Raw genomic sequence first — 17,134 nt, 5'->3', positions numbered from 1 at the left:
CCGGATGCGGGGAGCGGACGGCGGGGCTGCTGCGGGGGCCCCACCTGTCCTTCCGCCAACCCTTCTCGCCCCCCCGTTTGGCCGGTAGCGGCCCCTCCTTTGGGCAGGCACCCAGCGGAGGGACTGCGGCTGTTGGCGCGCGGCTGCGGGCCCCCTGCAGCGGTTGCGCTCAGCACAGCTGAAGAGCCGCTAGCTGGGCGCGCGCCAGGAAGACCCCGCCGGCCGCTGCGCTCGGAGCCCGCGCGAGCGCGCTCTGTTGGTGCGCGAGCGTGGCTCCGCCCCGCCTGTTCGGCGCGCGCCCCCGCCCAGTCCGCTCTCCTCCCCCACCCCCGGCGCGGATGGGGTGGATCCAGCTCACTCCCCTCCCCTGAGTGGCCGCGGCGGCGGCCGGCGCTGAATGAGAGACGCCGACTGCTCCGGTCGCTGAGCGCTAGCCTAGGCGGCGGCGGCTGCAAAGCGGCGGAGCGGGGGGCCGGCGCCGTCTTTCCAATCTCCGAGGCGTCTGCCGCGGCTGCACAGGTCGGTGCCCTCGCCGTGGGCCTGGTGCGGAGCCTCGGTGGGCGGTGCGGGGGAGGGAAGGTGGGAGCGCTGCGCCCCGCGGGGCTGCGCGGAGCCTCAGCGGCGGCGGCTGCGGCGGCGCGGGGAATGGCGGCGGCTCGGGAGCTGCGGTGTGTTGATCTCCCGGCCGCGGGCCCCGGCGCTGCTCGCCCTCGGCGCGGAGAGAGGGCTGCGGAGCTCGGGCTGAGGGAGGAGGGGGCCCGGCGCCTGGGAACCCAGGGCCGCGCCTCCCTCGGCGGCTCACTCTCGGCGTCAGGAGGCGGCCATAGGGTCCCGGCTCCGGGTCTCTGTCCCGAGGCCGGGGGCGCGGCGACCTCCGAGCCCGCCTCACCTCCCTCTCTCCTGGGTGGCGGAAGCCCCCGGGCTCCGCCCGCGCTATCCTGGCGCCCAGCTGCGCCTCAGCCTCCCTTCAGGTGAGCAGGAGCTGGGATTCCAGGAACCGGGACCCGCCGAGCCGGGCCACACCCCCTCCCCGGCCCTCGCAGCTGCGCCCCCGAAGCCCGACCGCCCAGCTGGCCGCCTGCGGACCCGCAGTCTCGCGGTCAGGGTGACCTGTTGCGGAACGGTCCGCAGCCCTAGTCGCCCGCCGGCCTCGGACCCAGAGGGGTGGTCCTGTACTGGCCCCGGGCCGGGCGCGCGGCAGGACGCGGGGCCTGGAGCGCTGCCCGAGAGCCGGTGCTGTACCGCTAGGAACGGGCGTATTGAAAAAAAGAAGAGGTTCCCCACGATCTGATCAAACAGTGGCAAATATCCGGGATTCTATTGCAGTATCGGATTAGGTAGGCTCATAAACACTATGCTTTGGAGGTGATTTGGGAGAAACCCGAGTCAGGAGTGAGAAGCTGTTATCTGTATCTGGAAAATAGCAGTAAACCTGTGCGGAGCTACATTATCCCCCACCTGCCCCCATCAAAGCGCTTTTCCTGTAGCTGTGTGTTGTAGACGCAGGCCAGTTTCAGTGTACGTGGGCGTGTTTGGGAAGAAGCTGCGAGCTGATAGGAGGTACCTAAGTACAAATGTTAATTTGTTTTAACTGGGAGGGGTGAGGGAGGAGGAAGAAAGGGTACTGATATTAGCTGTGGAGGAGGGGCCATTGAAACACTAAATTTCTGTTTAAGAGAACGCTGAAAAGAAATATCGAATACCTGGTGTTTAAGACCGTAAAGTAGGAAATACAGCCAGCAATTAATTGAGCTTTATCTTTTACATGCCCTGGGTTTTAAAATTTCAACGCTATAGTTGCTATAGAGAGCTTGGTTTTCGTACCAGTGTTTATGAGTTGTTGTTTTTCTGTATTCACCATCAATTCGACTTTGTGTAAGTCTCTCTGAAGATGACCATCAGAATTTTGGGAAACTTTTCGATCCGTGCAGCATAGTATTACAGTCAGATCATAGCTTGCTAGCTGTAAAAGCCTGTTCCATCCAGATAATTATGCTTATCCTAGAGCTGTAAAATCATAATGTGTGTTACTGCTGCATATTTTACTGTAGACTTTAGAATTATAAAGGAACTTAAACAGTGTTATTTTAATAAAAAGAACCTCTTACTCAAGCTCTGTAGGCATAAAGTTTATCATCTAGCTTCAAAGATTTGGAAAGTACTTGTTTTATTAGCTTAAAGGACATGTGTAAGGACATAAGATGCCTTTTTGAATAAATAATTTTAACATAATTTATTTTAAACTTAGTTTTTCTCTTTTTTTTAGTTTTTCTCTTTTAAAATTCAGTATAATAATTTTGAAATGGTAAGATCTACTTTTATTTTTCATTTTATTCATTCATTGACCTTTCTTTCAATTAAGGAATTTGACTTTTAAATACTTAGGGTGGGACTCTGGAAATATTGTTCGTTTTGGCTAAATTATTCCAGATTGCAACAGAACTTTAAAGATAGTGCTTGTGTTATCAATATTGCAACATGCTTTTCTAATGTATATTTTGATTATCAGGAAGAACAGACCAAAATCTCCTGAGAGAAAGGGTAACTACTATGAAACTGGCTTTGTTAATCTTTTACTTTGTGTACTTTTATTATACATGAGAGTAATGTATTTGTGTGTGTTTATGTATCTAGTTCTTGTCTTTTTCAACTTTTTGTGTCATTACAGTTGAGACAGTAGTTTTTTGTAATGAACGATGGATAGATGTACAGGTGAAATTGCTCTGTTGCAACTTAAAACACTTCAGCTTTTGTCCAGAGGTCCAGTTTGTTCATTCATTCATTCTACACATGTTTATTGGGTTCCTATTTGGTGCCCGTTAGTTGTCTAGATGTTGGTGATACAACAGAGAAAAAGACAGGTCTGTGCCCTGATGGAGCTTAAAGGGTAAGTAGGCAAAAATAGTCTACTGCTTCATTGTCAGATAACACTGTTTAGTGTTAGTTTAAAACTTTCAGAAGTAAAAACTCCTCTGATGGGTTTTTTTGGTTAAGGATATTTGTTGTGTTTTTCCTTCTAAGAATAGTGGGAATTATTACTCAGTGAACAAAAGCATTAAGACAGTTGTTTTAAAAATATGCTGATGTTTATGTACTTTGGGTATCTGGTTCCCAAGTACACCAAAAGTAAACATTCTACCTGAAGTCACATGATGCACAGTTTACATGTGTTTAAACAGCTTTATTCTTTTGGTTTATATAGTTAAATGTTTGCTAAAAATACTCTCTTGACACTTGTTTATAAGGGAGTCTAATTCTTTTTTTTTTTAAGTCTAAATTTTTTTTAAAAATCATCTTTTCTTCTTCTGGCTGTGTATGTGTGAGTGGACCAAGGTCCCGTTGTTCTTCCTTAGAATCTGATAACCATTATCACTAAAATCAGAATTTTGACTGAAAGTGATACTTGTTTTTTTAAATTAAAATATGACAAACATTGGTGTAGTTCTTCACCGATTACAAATCTTTTTCGTATATATTATTGATACTTCAGTATTTTGGTACTTCTTATTTACAGGAGTGCCAGCAATTAACACTGACCTTAGGTGGGCATTATTATCTCCATTTTAGATGAGGAAATGGGTTTAAAGATGTTAGCACACCACCGATAAGCAAGCAGTGAACCTAAACCCAAGTTGTAGCACTTACTATAATGCAGTGCTCCACCTGGGGAGTGTGGATGAGGAGAGCATCATCATCCAGTGCTACAGTACAGCTACTAGCCTACTTTTCCAGAAATATCAAAATAACTTTTAAACTTTAAGCCCAACTGTTAATTGAGATTTAATTAATTTGTTTTCTTTTTGTGAGTTAAACTTTAAGACCTACTTAAAATCTAAAAGTACTGCTTTTGTTGCTATATAAAAAAAGGCAGTTTGAATTCACTTTTAATAGTATAAGTGTTTTGAGAATAAGACATTAAAATCAGACCTCTTTTCTGAATATGAGGTTTTTATTGTGTAACAACTGTATTTGGAATAAAACGTTGCTTCAGTCTGGATGCTACATTTTTTTAGTTATTCAATTTTCAATAAAAAGATAACTCAGTAGCCTGAAACTCTGGTTTGGGGTTTCTCTTTAGTGAGAAAATGGAGATTGGATGTGAATAATTTTGGTAACTTGGAATTAATCTGGAATCTTTTTAAAAAAAATTTATGTATTTATTTTGGGCAGTGTTGGGTGTTCATTTCTGTGCAAGGGCCCTCTCTAGTTGTGGCAAGCGGGGGCCACTCTTCATCGTGGTGCACGGGCCTCTCACATATCGTGGCCTCTCTTGTTAAGGAGCACAAGCTCCAGACGCGCAGGCTCAGTAGTTGTGGCTCACGGGCCCAGCCGCTCCGCGGCATGTGGGATCTTCCCGGACCGGGGCACGAACCCGTGTCCCCTGCATCGGCAGGCGGACTCTCAACCACTGCGCCACCAGGGAATTGCCCACCCCCCCCCCCCCCCCCGCAAATCTTTCTTGATTAACATCTTGAACTTTTGATTTAGGAAAACTTTTAACTATGTAATAGGAATAAAAACACTGGAATTTGAAGTGTGTGACATCCACCTGTTCTATGGAGAGAAAAAAGTTTGTATAAATGTAGTCATTCAGTTTAATAAGTAATGGCTAGTTAGGGATGTAGGAAGAGTATGAACAGCAATGTTCATGGGACTTAGCTTGGTACTGGTTTTTGAATGATACATGGCTTTACAGTATGAGAGGCTTAAAATGAAGCTCTCACCTTGAGCTTAATTGATACCCTTCTGTTATTTTATTTATATAAACTTTTCTCAAAACAGATTTTTCCTTTTTATCTCGATTTCCTTTTTGTTGACTCTTGGACAGCCCTTTTCTGAAAACCCTACCTAAACAGCATCCCCATCACACTGTACCCTTACCTTTATTTGTCTTCACGACATTAATTTATCTGATGTTATAGCATACATTGATTTGTTCATTATCTTCTTCCCTCTGGATATAAACTTCATGAGGGCAGGGACTTCGTTTTGTTCACTGATGTATTCCTAGCATCTAGAAAAGTACCTGGCATAGTTAATACCCAGATAAAATTTTGGAGTGAGTGAGTTAATTGGTATTAAATGATAAAAAAACTCACTAGTTTTGTTTGGTTTTTGAAAAAAAAATTAACTTTTGACTTTAAATAATATAACTGTGCAGTTAAAAAGAAAGCTGTACTATAAGACTTAAAATGAAGAACACCACTCCCCTGTACAACTTTCCCTGCCACGTCCTGCTCTTAGAGCAACCATTTTTGATACTTTTAGCTGTTTTTTTTCTAATATTTACTTTCATATTTTAAGATATTACTTGTTTTTCAATTTTAGATATCTGTTGGCTTCCTCCTGTGGAAGATGTCTATCTATGCTTTTGGATTCTTATGCCACCTGAACTTCCTCCTCTCCCTTTATCTCCTAATATAGTTATAGCATGCTGTTTATTGTTCACATTATTATGATTTTGTATGCATGTTTATTGTTGAACTGTGCAGTGTACTATGATGATATTTCTTGGAGTTAAAATTTTTTTGTTTTTTGCTTAGTTTCCTATTTGTCTCTGTTTTTTTTTTTTTCCAGAAACTGTCTCAGTATGTTCAAACACATCAGGTAATTGATCATTTGATTTTTTTTTTTTTATTGGAAAAATCCCAGGGCTCTCCATCCTTTTGCTCAGACCTGCAAGGGGGCTCTCCACTCTGCTTGGTCTTAGCCTGTGATTTCCCTTCATGATTCTGGGAATTCTCTTTGCTTTTCCCTGCATTAGAGCCTATGGTCTCTCGATCCATGTCTTCCTCTTTCTCTGATTTATCCCTTTGTTTTGGTGAAATACATCCCTCAGTAACTTTCAAGAAAGGGTATTTGAGGAGGTGAAATTTTTCAGATGTATTGCTGAAAATATCTTCTTTCTACCCTGACACCTGGTTGATAATTTGGCTGGTCTGGGTATAGAATTCTAAGGTGAAATAATTTTCCCTCAAAATTTAAGGGATTGTACTGTAATTTTCCAGCTTCAAGTGGTTGTTGAAAAGTGTTATGCCCTTTAGTCTTCATCCTTTATATGTGACCTGTTTCTGTTAAGATCCTTTTCTTGTCATCAGTTTCTGATATGTCTCTGATGTTGTATGGGTCTTGTGTGGATCTTACTTCATTTCTTATGCATGGGACTTAGTGGGCCTTTTCAACCAGCAGTGTCCGTATTAGATGAGAGCGGAGATGATCTAGTACAAGGCTCAGCCAGTTTTTTCTTTAAAGGGCTGAATAGTAAGTATTTTAGGCTTTGTGGGCAGTACAGTCTCTGTCACTACTACTCAGCTTTGCTTTTGTAGCATGAAAGCAGCCATAGACATAGACTTGTGGCACAGGTGTAAGGATTAGCCTTTGAACTTTACTAAGAGTAGGGAGAGTTTGTCTGCAGAATTGGGAGAGAAGAACAGAATATATGGACAGAGACATGATGGTGATAGCTTGAGGAAGTTCTCATCTGAGGTTTTCTGTTAATGTATGAGAAGCAAGATCATTAGCTGAGAGTAAGGAAGAATGGGAGTATGTATTGGAGGTTTGACAAGAGGGAAAATACATGCCATAATCATCAAAGAGTGGGAAAGGGAATAGAATAGAGTAGAAGAGAATAGAATAGAGAAATATAGTGTGATTGCCAGTCAGCATTAAGGGCCTCCTTGAGAGAGATGTTCTGAATTTCATGTTCCTTACTTCAATAGGAATACCTGTAAAATCTCATCATGTATGACATCTTACTAAAGGTTTTGTTTTTTTTTTTCCCCATCAGATAGGGTTTTAAAAATTAATCATCAGAACGATTTTCATACAAAAATACTATATACATATAAATGTGTGTATTTTTATACATACAAATGTGGCCTGTATAACTGCTTATTTCTAGAGAAATGCCAAAAGAAAGTACTATAATTTTTCGCAAATGCAAATTTTGATTTAGAAATCATTCGTTTATTCATTTTTTAAAAGCCGTGGAGCATTTTCTATGTTCCAGGAATAGTTCTTGGTGCTGGGGATACAGCTAAAAACAAAAAGACAAAAACACTTGCCTTTATTACATTTATATTTTAACTAACTAACATAATTAAATTAAACACGCACAGAGACGTTAACAAGAAAGGAAAATTATGCAGAAAAGAGAACATAATAGATGTTATTAAATGTATTTTTTCAGCTTTACTGAGGTATAATTGACAAATAAAATTGTAAGATATTTAAAGTATACAACATGATAATTTGATATATTTATACATTGTGAAGGTATTCCCCCCCATTGAGTTAATTAATACACCTGTCACCTCATATAGTTTTCTTTTTGGTGAGAACACTAAAGTTCTACTTTTTAAGCAAATTTCAATTTTACAATATAGTGTTATCGACTATAGTTACCATATGATATACATTAAATCCTCAGACTTTTTTCTTGTAACTTTCTTATAACTGAAAGTTTATACTACCATTTTACCAACCTCTCCCTATTTCCCCACCTTACTATAAGTTTTTGATAATATAACTGTAAAAGATTAAGAAATACCTTCTAGTCTTAGTTTTGTAAGAGTTTTTTCTTATAATATCATAAGTATTGCATTTTATCAAGTGCTTTTTCTGTATTGTTAGAAATGATCATATATATTTTCTCCATTAATCTGCTCATAGGCTGTATTACATTAATAGTTTGCATTATTGCGTCCAGCCCTACATAACTGTGTTGCATTCGTTTTTTTCTCCCTCTAACTGCTGAACTTGATTTACCACTGCCTTAGAGCTTTTTAAAAATTTACTTTTATCAGTAGATAAATTTATCAGAGATTTATATGTATCTGTTTTAACTTCAGAGTTGTGGTAGGTTCATAAAATGAGTTATGAAGCTTTCCCTTTTTTTCTCTTCTCTGAAATAATTTTGTAACATAGGGATTATGTGCTCCTTGAAGGAACTATAGATGTAACGTCGAAGGTGGAAAATAAAGTTTCTAGAGGAAAACAGAAAAATATCTACATGACCCTATGGAAGGGAGAGGTTTTTGTTAAACAAGACATAAGGAGTACCAGAAAAGAATGATTGATAAATTTTTCTTCATTAAGTAAGAACTTATGTTCATCAAAGGATACTATTAAGAGAGTGAAAAGATAAGTGACACAGTGGAGAAAGTGTCTGCAATACCTAAAGTACAGCAGTGGACTTGTATCCAGAGTATATGAAAAATATACAAGTCAATTTAAAAAAATACAGGCAACCCAATTTTAAAACAAATGGGCAAAAGACCAGAAAAGGCATTTATGAAATGAATTATCCATATGGACAAGGTGAAAGGTACTCACACATAATTTTCAGGGAATTGCAAATTAAAACTATCATGTGATATGACTACATACCCACCAGAAATGGTGTAAATGAAAAAAACCTGAAAATACTAAGTGTTGACAAGAATGGAAAGCACTTGGGACACTCATCCATTTCAGATGGGTTTGAAAATTGGTACAAACACTTTGGAAAATTCTTTAGGTAGCATCTGCTAAAGCTCTACATGTGTATGCCGTATGATCCATCAATTTCACTTCTTGGTATAGACCCAACAGAAATCAATATATATGCGCATCAAAAGACATGGACTTTAGAAGAAACAGGGGTAAATTTTCATGACCTTGGATATGACACCAAAAACAGGAACAACAAAACAAAAATGAGATTAATTGTATTTCATCAAAATTTAAAACTTGTGCTTCAAAGGACACCATCAGAAAAGTGAAAAGATAACCCACAAAATGGGAGAAGATATTTGCAAATCAAATATCTGATAAAAGACTTGCATTCAGAATACATTAAGAACTCTTAACAACTCAATAAAAAGACACCCCAATTTAAAAATGGGCAGAGGATCTGAATAGGCATTTCTCAAAGAAGATATACAGTAAGCACATGAAAAAATGCTCAACATCATTAGCTATAAGGGAAGTGAAGTTAAACCATGATGAGATACCCCTTCACACTGCTAGAATGGCTAGCATCAAAAAGTTAGATGATAACAAGTATAGAGGTGGATGTTGAGAAATTGAATCCCTCATCCACTAATAGGAATGTAAAATTATATAGCTACTTTGGGAGATAGTATGGCAGTTCTTAAGATGATTAAACATAGAGTTACAATATGACCCAGCAGTTCTTTCCTAGGTATATACCCAAGGGAGATGAAAACATGTCTCCACAAAAAATTGTTCACAGATGATTATGGCAGCATTATTCATTGTAGGCAAAAAAAAAAATGGAAACAACTGAAATGTCCATTACCCAAAAAGTGAATAAACAAAGTATGACATATCTATACATTGGATTATTATTTAGCCTTTAAAAGGAGTAAGGTACTCATGCATGTTACATCATTAGTAAATCTTGAAAATATTTTGCTAGGTGAAAGAAGCAGTCACAAAAGGCCACATATTATATGATTCCATTCATATGAAATATGCAGAACAGGGAAATCTGTAGAGACAGAAAGCAAATTAGTGGTTGCTTGAGGTTGGGGCTAGGGAATGGGGAGGTCTAAGGAGTGTGGGGTTTCTTTTTAAGATGATAAGAATGTTCTAAAATTGACTATAGTGATAGTTCTACATGCCATTGAATTGTATACTTTTCTTGGGGGGCCGTGCTGCACAGCTTGTGGGATCTTAGCTCCCTGACCAGGGATTGAACCCGTGCCCTCGGCAGTGAAAACTCAGAGTCCTAACCACTGGACCGCCAGGGAAGTCCCTGAATTGTATACTGTAAATAGGTGAATTGTATGGTATGTGAATTACATCTCAAAGCTGATTTAAAAAAAACGACATGGCAGAAATAATCAGTGATGTGAGGACATTGTCACCATATTTAATTGAGAAAAGCAAGATACAGAGGAATATATAAAATACCCATTTTAGTAAAACAAACAATAAAAACTCTGTGTGTGAGAGAGAGTATAAGTGATCTTGTAAGGCAGAAAATGTTGCACATCAAATGTAAACATTTCTTTGCTAGTTGGTCTAAGGTAAAAAGGAGAGGGAGGGAAAGAAGGGAGGAAATAACTTAAAGGAAAAGGGGTTGATTTAGAAAAAACAGCACTTATAACATCATTTCAGTTACATAAAACATAAATCATAAAATGGTAGTTGTCTACATGGTGAGGTAGCAGGATTTTTTTTCTTTATCGTGTTTTTCTGGGTTTGATCCTTTTTGTTTTATTAATACAAATATCTGAAACTAAATTAAGAAGCAATACAAATAAAATAAGTTATGAAATCTGAAAAAATATAGCAGTTTTTTACATAATAGCTCCCAACTGGAAGCAAGCCAAATGTCCGTCAGCAGAATAATGGAGCAATAATTTGTAGTATGCTCTATACTGGAATACTATACATCAGTGAAAAAGAAGGAACTGCTATACTTAGCAAATATGGGTGAATATCACAAAATGTTGAAAGAAACCAGACACAAAAGAGCATGTACTGTGTGATTCTCTTTTTTTGAAGTTCAGGAAAAGGTCAAACTCATCTATGTTGATGGAAGTCAGAGCAGTGGTTAGGGGTTGGGACTAGGGGAGCAAGACTTCTGGAGTGCTGGCATTGCTCTCTATCTTTATTTGATTTGTGGTTGCATGCATGTCTACATAGTAAAAATTCATAAATACATTTCAGTATTTATGTATATCTCAATTTAAAAAAGTAAAACACATCAAGCCAGAAAAAAAGAAGAAGAAGTTAAAAAAAAATCTGGTGTTCTTATAAAAAGTCTTTGTATACTTCCAAGTTTAGTTATATCACTTCAAAAGACAGTTTCTCTCTACCCTCATTTTTAATGGCTATATTGTATCACTTTGTGTGGGTATATCATAATTTATTTAAGTAATTTCTTAATGGACACTTAGGTTGTTTCTAACTTTTATAGACTAGAAAGAGTGATAGAGTTTGCTGTTTTTTATACATCTTCCTGTACTTTTTTGATCATTTCCTTTTTTTAAAAAAATTTATTAATTATTTTTGGCTGCGTTGGGTCTTCATTGCTGTGTGTGGGCTTTCTCTAGCAGCATGCGGGGGCTACTCTTCATTGCAGTGCACAGACTCCTCATTGCAGTGGCCTCATGTTGTGGAGCATGGGCTTCAGTAGTTGCAGCATGAGGGCTCAGTAGTTGCTACATGCGGGCTTCAGTAGTTGTGGTGCGCGGGCTTCATACTTGTGCCTCGTGGACTCTAGAGCCCAGGCTCATTAGTTGTGGCACGTGGGCTTAGTTGCTCTGCGGCATGTGAGGTCTTCCCAGACTAGGGCTTGGACCTGTGTCCCCTGCATTGGCAGGCGGATTCTTTTTTTTTTTTTTTTTTTTTTTTTAACATCTTTATTGGAGTATAACTGCTTTACAATGGTGTGTTAGTTTCTGCTGTGTAACAAAGTGAATCAGCTATATGTATACATATATCCCCATATCCCCTCCCTCTTGGGTCCCCCCGCTCCCTATCCCACCCCTCTAGGTGGTCACAAAGCACCCAGCTGATCTCCCCATGCAGTGCAGCTGCTTCCCACTAGCTATCTGTTTTACATTTGGTAGTGTATATATTGTCAGTGCTACTCTCTCACTTTGTCCCACCTTACCCTTCCCCCCCACCATGTCCTCAAGTCCATTCTCTAGTCTGCGTCTTTATTCCTGTCCTGCCCCTAGGGTTGTCAGAACCATTTTTTTTGTTGTTGTTTAGATTCCATATATATGTGTTAGCATACAGTATTTGTTTTTCTCTTTCTGACTTACTTCACTCTGTATGACAGACTCTAGGTCCACCCACCTCAGTACAGATAACTCAATTTTGTTTCTTTTTATGGCTGAGTAATATTCCATTGTATATATGTACCACATCTTCTTCATCCATTCATCTGTCAGCGGACACTTATGTTGCTTCCATGTCCTGGCTATTGTAAATAGTGCTGCAATGAACATTGTGGTACATGACTCTTTTTGAATCACAGTTTTCTCAGGGTGTATGCCCAGTACTGGAATTGCTGGGTCATATGGTAGTTCTATTTTTAGTTTCTTAAGGAACCTCCATACTGTTCTCCATAGTGGGCAGGTGGATTCTTAACCTCTGTGCCACCAGGGAAGTCCCTCTGATCATTTCCTTTTGATGAATTTCTAAAAGGAGGATGGATTGCTGTTTGGAGGTTAAGTACATTTGCATTTTTGCCCATGGCATATAATTGTTTGTTTCTCTATACTCTTACTGACTTGGTGATTAGCTTTAAAGACCTAAATATTGATCTGTAACGTAATAAATTCCCCTTGTTTTAATTTGCATTTTTAAACTTTTTCAGTGAAGTTTATATTTTCATGTTTTCGGACATTTGTGTATAATTTCCTTTTCATATCTTATATTCTTATTGCACAGTCTCTTAAAAGTCTTTTAAGGGGGTAAGTCAGATAAACATAAAGTACATAAAGATTAATACAGTTAACCCCTCAGAAAGAGAAAGACAAATACCATATGATATCACTTAACATGTGGAATCTAAAATAGACACAGATGAACTTATCTGTGGAACAGAAACAGACTCACAGATACAGAGAACAGACTTGTGGTTGCCAAGGCGAGGGTTGGGGGAGGATTGGGTGTTTGGGATTAGCAGATGCAAACTGTTACATAGAATGGATAAACAACAGGGTCCTATTGTATAGCACAGGAAGCTATTTTCAATATCCTGTGATAAACCATAATGGAAAAAAAGATACAGTTAACCCATAACTTAAGAAATGAAACATAATCAGTGCAGTTGAAGCACCCTATTACTTAACATGTTAGAGCTCTTTACGTATGAAGAATATTGTCTTTGTTGGTTGTTGTAGATCTTTTCCCTATTTTATTTTTTTGTCATCTCACTTATTTTATTAAATCTAAGTTGGCTTCGGTTGTGAGATACACTGTGTAACGTACAGTTAAGGATAGAAATATGCTGTCAGTTAAACCATGACACTGTTAGTTTTAAGAGGCATCCTGATTTCAGAGATGTTAAAAGATGAGAAAATATTCATCCTAGAATTGATGAAATACATGTGTTCTGCTGTCTGTGTGTCATGTTTTCTTTAGTCAGATTTATCAGTCTTCTACTGTTTCTGTTTTTCTGTTGTCAGTCCTAGACTTTCGTGTGCCAACATTAAAAAAAATTCACCTATGTTTACTTCTTGTATTTTTATGCCTTAAATGTTTTTCATCTTTAATTCATCCTATTTATTTTAATGTAAGATCTAATTTTTGTCTTTTTATCCAAATAGTTAGCCAGTTGTCATAGTTAAAGGCCACTCACAGTTTTTTGAACAAGGAATTAATGATATATTCATATGTACTTGTTTGAAAAATAATAATATGGCTATGGATTTTGGTTGAGTTTAGTCTAAAAATTATCAGTTGGATTATCTATTAAATATATATCTTAAACAATTAATTTGCAGTAAAAGGAATATGAATGTTACAACTATGATTTCACATTGCCTTAAATAATAATGCATCTGAGTATTCTTGGAATCAAATAATTAATTAAATGTAAAATAATTTTTTGCAGCCTAGGCAATGGTTTTAATCCTGTGCTTAAAGTTTGTATGAATCTGGGCAAGTTACTTAATTTCTTTAACATTCAGCTTCCCTATTTGTAAAATGGGCATAAGAGTGTCTTCTCATAGGATCACTGTGAACATTAAATGAGAAAGTGTAAGCAAAGTGCTTAGCAAAATTAGTTCTTCACTCTTCCTCCTTTTGGGACCTTGAAGATCAAGTATACTAATCACAGCCTAGCTTTTCTTGTTTCTGGGATTACTCTAGATCTCTAGAATTCATAGAGTAAATTATCTGTTAGACCTCTTCAAATTCTGATTTAGATTTCTCAGGGTTTGATTAGAATTTTTCTGGCCTTCTGGAATTAGCTTACGAGACTCTTCTCTTCTGTGAATGTGCTGAAATTTTCATAGATTTTAGGGTTTTGTAGGTAGGGGATTTGTATGTATTTTAGGTTTGATTGACATAACTTTTATTCTCTAAATTGTCACTAGGATAACCTCTGCTGCTTTTCTTTTACAGTTTGGATTTGTGGTTATATTTTTTTGTAGGTTTGTGTGGTTCAGATGCTCTATGAGGGTACAGGGGTAAGTCTATTAAAAGAAAAATGTTTTGAGGATATCCTTTGGATAAGAAACTCTGCTTTTGACTTGCTTCTTTTTTACTGTTGACTGTATGTCAACAGTATTTCTGAATGTTTTCTGTGAGCCAAGTACTTGTGAATGTTACCATAGAAGAATAAGTTTTAGATCTTGCACTCGTTGTTTACATCTTCTTGGTGAGAGATGAAGTCTTAGATGTGAGTGAAACCACAGCAAATAACATGAGATTGTATGTAGTTGTGTGTCAGATTGAAGACCAGTTTGCCGGAGAGGAGGGAGGCTTAGTGAGGGCAGGAGTGGTCCTTAAGAAATGTGTTTCATTAAGGTGGTAAGAACTTAAGTATTGGGAAACAGCATTACTGAAGATACAGTAACAGGAATTAGTCTTTTTGGCATGCTTTGGATTGAAGGGTTTTTGGAGGGATGGAGTGGGAAATAACTTGGTAAAATGGACAGGTTATTCAGTCCTTAGAAGTAAAGGAAATTAAAATTTAAAGGATAGTACATACTATTAATAACTTTCAGCTTCTCACTCTGTTTCCTTTCTTCTTAAGGCTGTAAATTGATAATTTGTAAATGAAGATTGGAGGGAAAATCCAAACTGTTTAGAACCAGTGTTCATTTAAAAAAAGGGAGGGGGGCTTCTAGTTATATATGTATTAGGTAATCTTCCCAACAAGAAGGTTTAAAACAATATTGATAGGAAAGTAATAAGTTATATGTTTACTTTTTCCTTTCTGTCCCTGTGACTTGGTCTTAGCTAATTATGTAGCAGAAGGTTTTCAATTCAAAGCTTTCCTCTGCCATTAAGAAAGCCAAAAGGTGTAGGGTTGAACTCATCTGTAGAAAGATTTTTAGAGATATAATGTTGAAGGTTTGAACTTAAGGAAACTAGCAGTACTGTTGAAGCCGTCTGTGGGCAGCATGGGCAGCTGTGAATTGGCTGTAGTAATAGTGTCAACACATCTAGCCCCCTCTTCTGCTTCAGTTCAATGTGGTGCAATAGGCATAGCTATAGGAATGGATAGGGTTATTGATGTTTACTACTTCTGTCTCTGAGCAGAATTGAAAATGATAGATGGCAATGGGTTTTTCCTTCTCTCAGTCATAATACTGTTGCTGTAGTATGGCCACCCTTGACTTAACCATTGCTGGGCCTGTGTCCCATGTCTTACTTGACATGACCCTGTTAGTTATATGATCTCCTTAATAACAACCAAAATTTGTATTTATAACTCCTTAATTACACTATAACTAAATAGATTAAAAATACTGACAAGACTTTTGAGCCCCAGATTAATGGTGACTCAGCTGACTCAGTGTCTTAGACGTGTGTTTTATAATTTTGGTGTGCCTACAGTTCCTTTGAAGGAAATCTCCTTTTTCCACAGTACACTGCAGAGGAACAGACTTTAATAGCTACGTTTTTAACCATATAGAACTATATTGCACCTGATTGGTCCAGGAGTGGGCATTTGACCTAAAGGCTGTTAATCTGTAAACCAGCTAACAACCTAGGATTGTCTGGTGGGGAAAATTACAGCTATTTATAGGAAACATGGAGTTAATTTGCCATTGAGCCATGGGAGCTGAAGCTGGAAGGACACATTAGTGTAGAATCCTGTAAAACTAAAGTTTAAGAGACTGGAAAGTAAGTATAAGCAGAAGCTATGAGTACAGAAATGATAAAGGAGTTGAGGAAGCCAGCTGGTAACCAGAAAAGAATATGGGGCATCTGTGTCGAGAGAAGCACAAAGCTGTAAGCAAGAAACCATGTGGTGAGAGAAAGACAGGCACAGAGCCTGAGATTGAAGATTCTGCTTTCTGGCTCTGTAGATACTCTTCTTCCATTATTCTGGTACTTCTGTGGCTCCTGCCTTTCTTGAGACAACATCCAGTTTTTTCCCAAGGAAGAATGCAGGCTTTGGGGTCAGACTTTTGGCAGTTGAATTCTGGTTATGTCTTTTACTAGCTGTGTGACCTTGGGCAGGTTGTTTTAACTGCTCTGTCTCATTCCTCATCTGTAAAAAGTGAGCATCGTAAATAATTCCTTTCCTTTTGGGGTTGCTGTGAGGATTAAATGAGATGACACATACAAAGCTTTTACAACAATACTAAGACCATAATATATACCTAAAATGATATTTGGGGTAATTTGAATGAATTTCTTGCAAGTAAAAGAGCCTAAGTAGTTAATTTACTTGTAGATTCACTTAGAGAAGTGCAACCCAGTGTGTGGGTTGGTAAAGATTATTTTAGGTAGTGTATAGGGCATTAAAAAATACTGTCTTATTCACTGTGAATAATAGGACTTGCTATATTTACAGGCATACCTTGTTTTACTGTACTTTGCTTTATTGTACTTCACAGATACTTTGTTTTACAAATTGAAGGTTTGTGGCAACGCTGCATTGAGCAAGCCTGTTGGTGCCATTTTTCCAACAGCATTTTCTCACTTTGTGTCTCTAGGTCACATTTTGGTAGTAATGCTGACAATATTTCAAGCTTTTTCATTATTATATTTGTTATGGTGATCTGTGGTCAGTCATCTTTGATGTTACTATTGTAATTGTTTGGGGACACCACAAACCTTACCCCTGTGTAAGATAGTGAACTTAATAGTTGTGTGTGCCCTGACTGCTCCACCAACTGGCCATTGCCCACCCCCATCCCCAGCCCCGCTGGTCTCTCTCCCTCTCTTGGGGCCCCCCTATTCCAAAAAAGGGTATTGAAATTAGGCCAGTTAATAACCCTACATTGGCCTCTTAAGTGTTCAAGGGAAAGGAAGGGTCGCACATCTTTAAATCAGAAGCTAGAAATGATTAAGCTTAGTGTGGAAGGCATGTTGAAAACGGAGATAAGAAGTGAAACAGCCTTATTGTTCATAATGGAGAAAGTTGTAGTGGTCTGAACAGAAGATCAAACTAGCTACAATATTCTGTTCAGCCAAAGCCTGATCC

General features: G+C 38.7%; 1 protein-coding gene across 2 annotated transcripts in view; it reads left to right on the top strand.

Annotated features, from left to right (window-relative positions):
- Nucleotides 1-312: 312 nt before the first annotated feature.
- RALGPS2 (Ral GEF with PH domain and SH3 binding motif 2) overlaps nucleotides 313-17,134 on the top strand; it is a 170,445-nt gene continuing 153,623 nt past the window's right edge. For both annotated transcript variants that reach the window (XM_059056341.2, XM_059056327.2), the window contains exon 1: nucleotides 313-519. The gene's annotated coding sequence lies outside the window, so the exon portion shown is untranslated. The remainder of the gene's footprint in view (nucleotides 520-17,134) is intronic.

Source organism: Kogia breviceps, chromosome 1 (genome assembly GCF_026419965.1).
Source record: "Kogia breviceps isolate mKogBre1 chromosome 1, mKogBre1 haplotype 1, whole genome shotgun sequence".
In the NCBI taxonomy this organism is placed as follows: domain Eukaryota; kingdom Metazoa; phylum Chordata; class Mammalia; order Artiodactyla; family Physeteridae; genus Kogia; species Kogia breviceps.
The sequence above is the reverse complement of the archived record's forward strand: the minus strand, read 5'-3'. Positions and strand labels throughout refer to the sequence as shown.